Source organism: Camelus ferus, chromosome 8, assembly GCF_009834535.1.
Source record: "Camelus ferus isolate YT-003-E chromosome 8, BCGSAC_Cfer_1.0, whole genome shotgun sequence".
NCBI classification, from domain to species: Eukaryota; Metazoa; Chordata; class Mammalia; order Artiodactyla; family Camelidae; genus Camelus; species Camelus ferus.
The window spans coordinates 5961275-5965472 of NC_045703.1; the positions used below are offsets into that span (position 1 = coordinate 5961275).

The following is a 4198-nucleotide window of genomic DNA, read 5'->3' on the forward strand; positions in this document are numbered from 1 at the left end:
AGCGAATGAACATGCATTTTGAGATTTATTGAGCTTCCACATTGTATCTTTAGCTTCTTCTTTAGACAGTGTTCTTTCCTCCAGGGTTCCAGGTAACACAGCATTAGTTATTGTGTTTTACCTATTCTCAGAGGGTCACAGATGGGTCAAATAAGAATTCCCAACTCTAAAGAAAGCATTATTATTAAAGGCGCTGTTCTTTAAAAGGCGATGGTACTTGGCCCTTTGGAAGGTGCTTTTACCCTTTTGCGAATAGCGTGGATGTTAAGAACTGATTCATGTTTTACTTCCTTCTGTGTAAACTCTCTCAACAAAGAGCAGGCATGACTCTGTTGTTTTTGTTACTGCCATGTGGTTTATTTGGAGATACTGGCTACACTCACCTGGCCCCCTAGCTTGTGTCCCTAGTGCAGGTGTAAATGGGTGACATAATCCTGACTCAGGCACATGACATACAATGCAGAAGCCCCTGGGGAGGGTAGAGCTCAGTGGTAGAGAGCATGCCTATCATGCATGAGGTCCTGGGTTCAATCCCCAGTACCTCCTCTAAAAATAAGTAAATAAACCTAATTACCCCCCCCACAAAAAAAACCAAAACCAAAATCAAAACAATGAAGAGGCATCTAATTCTGTTATAGTCCTGCGTAGGTAATGACCTCCAGCCAACCCCATGTTTTATGTGACTACAACTCTGATTTTCATCATTCCATTGGGAACACTCAGAGAGACTCTGAGACTTTTCCTATTATGGACGAAGACAACTGGAAACTTTTTGTCTTTAAAAGGTCTACCACATTTCTCCTCCCTGGAAACCCATTCCTGAGGGTCTGTCTACCTGACCCTCTGCAGATGGGGTTCCCCACTTGCTAGTAAAATATCTTCACAAAGTGCTCCATTTTTTCGTTTCTAAGTAGAGACAAAGAGAAACAGCTATAAAGACTGCAAGTGGGAAAAAAAATTCATCAGCGATTCACATTGGTAGCTGGAAGTCACCTCCTGGGGACGTGCAGGTGCGGGTGCGCTTCCTCGCAGGCTGTGAGGTGGGAGTGCGGCCCACATTCTCTTTTCCTGAGATGCAGTGTTACCGTGGCTGACGCCTAGAATTGAAATGAGCAGTGACTTCCCAACATAGGAAAATTTGCCTTTTTCAACCATTAGTGTTTACCTTTCTGCGATTTAAATTTCAGATCATTTGAAAAAATTGAATTGACAGAGGAAAGAAAGACAAGCTTCTGCAAGAAAGAAATGGCCTCACTGCCAAGACTGTGAAGTATCTCAGGAAAACAGGAGCCCCTCCTGACACTTTCCCCTCCACATTATTTAGGGATTTAAGGAAATGTTGAGTGATAGATATACTTACCACAGAAGTAAATAATGCGAAGAATGTTAGAAAATAGGGCACTTTCTCAGAAATCTCAGAGTTCTAAAGTTCAAGTTCAGTGATGTCGCTAACACCGTTACTTTATTTTGGGAGAGCTTCAGTTCATGAGAAATTTGTAACATGTCATTCTTCGCAACGCCGTGTAGCTGTTAGGGTCCTGTCAGGGTGATGCAGGGGAAGGCTTTGCAGAGTTGCTCTGCACTGTACACCAGTGGTCCTCTCCCCTCGTCTGTCTTCCCCTCAGTGAGGAGGACCCAGATAAGAATCAACTACAAAGGGAATCTGATCATGAATTTTGAGTTGATGACATCCAAGCAACACTGATGCTCTTTATAAAGCATGTGGGTACAATGCAGAGCTCATAGTCTCCCTTTGGTTTAAAGCGAGAAGCAATAAATCTATTTAATATCTTTGATTTTTATGGATTTCTCCGGAAGAATTTCTCCTCTACAAATGATGCTCTGAATGTGTGCTATGCTTTGTTACCTCAGACTCATTTAAGCTTTAAATTTCAATAGTGCCTATCTTTTATTACTCAATAATGGATGAAAGCAGTAGTTAGAAATGTGTTTTGTGAAATGTGTATTTTTGTACTGAGAAATGCCTAACAGTTTTCTCTTCCATAACTGAGTCAAGCAGATAGCATTCTGTATTTCTGCTTAGCTGGCGGGAAAATTTAGAGCCCTGTCCACTTTCTCCTTCAAATGCTGATTTGGAAAAACTAAAGGTAGTTCCTCAGGGCTTGCATCCTTTAGAAGTTGTCATGGACAAATCTGCACCTTGAATATAAACCTATCACCAAAACTGTTACTAAAATTTATATAGGATTTGAATATTCCTCTCTAGGGCCCAGTGACGAATTGGGATGAAATTTGAGTGCCTCTCCAGCTTCTATAAAAACACGGTATCCTTTTTGTTAGGAGGGTTCTCTAAGTCACTTCTGGGGAAGTTGGAAGGACATCTGAGGGTGTTTGAAGTTTGTCTTCTGGGGAAAAATAGGTAGTGCTCCTGGTTTTCACTAGTGTAAATGTGAAATTACTTTCCAGGGAGAAGGAGTTAGTGTTGGGCAGTCTGTACGGAAAGCAGCGGTTGAATTTATATGGAAGGAGGCATTCATCTTAAAAACTTAAGTAAATCTGGCAAAGCACCTAAATGCTAGAGCTCTGGAATCTCCTTGAAAAGTTAAGTTGTTGGCCAGAGTAAGAGGAAAACTCAGACTCACCTGCGAGTATCCAGGAAGTCCAGGGAAATTTGCCTCCTGTGGCTGAAAATAGAGAATGACTGGTGCTCAGCCTTTTAAAGTGTGAAGGACACTTTGTCAACATGCCAGAAATTTGATCATCTGCGTTAGATTGTTATGGTTAGTATCTGCAGATACAAAAGATGTTGCTGTGAAGTCAGTAACACTTTTAAATAAAATTTTTTTATTCATCACAATATTATTTATACACATTCACAAAATAGTGGTGTGAACTTACAATCTAAATCCCCCCAAGTCTCCTCAGTCTGTAGTTACAGTTATGTTCATATTCACAATATAAAATCATGCTACTTTGACCTGTTCCCTTTGACCTATGCTGCATACTTCACAATCTTGTTGCCTTCTCTGACTCCATCCGTTTATCTCTAGGCCTGGTACTTCCGAGAATGTCTGATTTTCTCACATGCAGGCATGAAGAGCACCTCCCACACCCTTTGGCTTTAGGGCCCCTCATTAATCACGTCTTTTTTTACTCAAGAAGCCACCTAGTGGTGACTTTGCCTGGTACAATCCCTGCAATGACTTCCAGACACAGAGGGATCAGGAGCCTGTCAGTTGAGGGCCAGCAAGAATGATAGATGTACTCTCCCCAGGCAGCTCGGCTGCCATCAGTGGTCGGCAGAGAGCTGAGGAGAGAGCACTGCCCAGGCTTACCTCCAGTTCTGAGGGAAACCTGGTCATCATTGATGGGCCCCTGGCTCTGGTAGCCCTTTCAAGTGAGCAAAGATTATTCTCTCTTGTCTCAGGTATGACATCCTCCTTCATTTCCAGTAGCACCTTCTATAAGGCTAGCCAAATAGTTGTCCTCATCTTCAGAAGCTATGTATATGTGTAAATTATATGGTTTAAACAAAAATCATTGCTGTGTTAGCATAATGAATAAAATTTTTGTCAGTTTTTTGGTTTCTTGTCTAGAGTAAGTCTGATGATCCAGTTATATAGCTTAGGTTTTAGTTTCAGTATGTGGCTTAATGCTACTTTCTCTTGATTTCCCATATTGTCAAACTTTATATGCTATAAATCATATAGTCCCTGGGAAAATAATGTCATGAGAATTATTTGCAAGATAAGACTGACAGGAAGCCAAAAGGTAAAAACTCAAATGTTCATCAGTGACTGAATAAACAGATGTGGTCTATCTATAAAACAAAGTATTATTCAGCCATAAAAAGGAATGAAGTCCTGATACATGCTATGAGGTAGATGAGCCTTGAAAACATAATACTAAGTGAAAAAAAAAAATCAGACTCAAAAAGTAACATGTGTCTGATTCCCTCATTTATATGAAATATTCAGAATAGGTAAATCCATAGACACTGAAAGCAGATTAATGGTGGCCAGGGGCTGGGGAGAGGAAGGCCTGGAAGGCAACTGCTTAATGGGTGTGGAGTTTGCCTTTGGGGTCATAAAGATTTTTTGAAACTTGTTAGAGGTGATGGGGCACAAAACTGTGACTTTACTGAAAGCTACTGAATGAAATACTGTACAATGTTAGTTTTATTGTCTAAATTTCACCTAAATTTTTTTAAAAAAGTATTGATAGGATATTTCCTTTT

The 4198-nt window shown here is 40.5% G+C and overlaps 1 non-coding gene across 1 annotated transcript; it reads left to right on the forward strand.

Annotated features, from left to right (window-relative positions):
• The first annotated feature begins 474 nt into the window (after positions 1-474).
• TRNAD-AUC lies at positions 475-546 on the forward strand. Its single transcript has one exon. It is a non-coding gene; the product is annotated as a tRNA-Asp (tRNA).
• Positions 547-4198: the final 3652 nt, after the last annotated feature.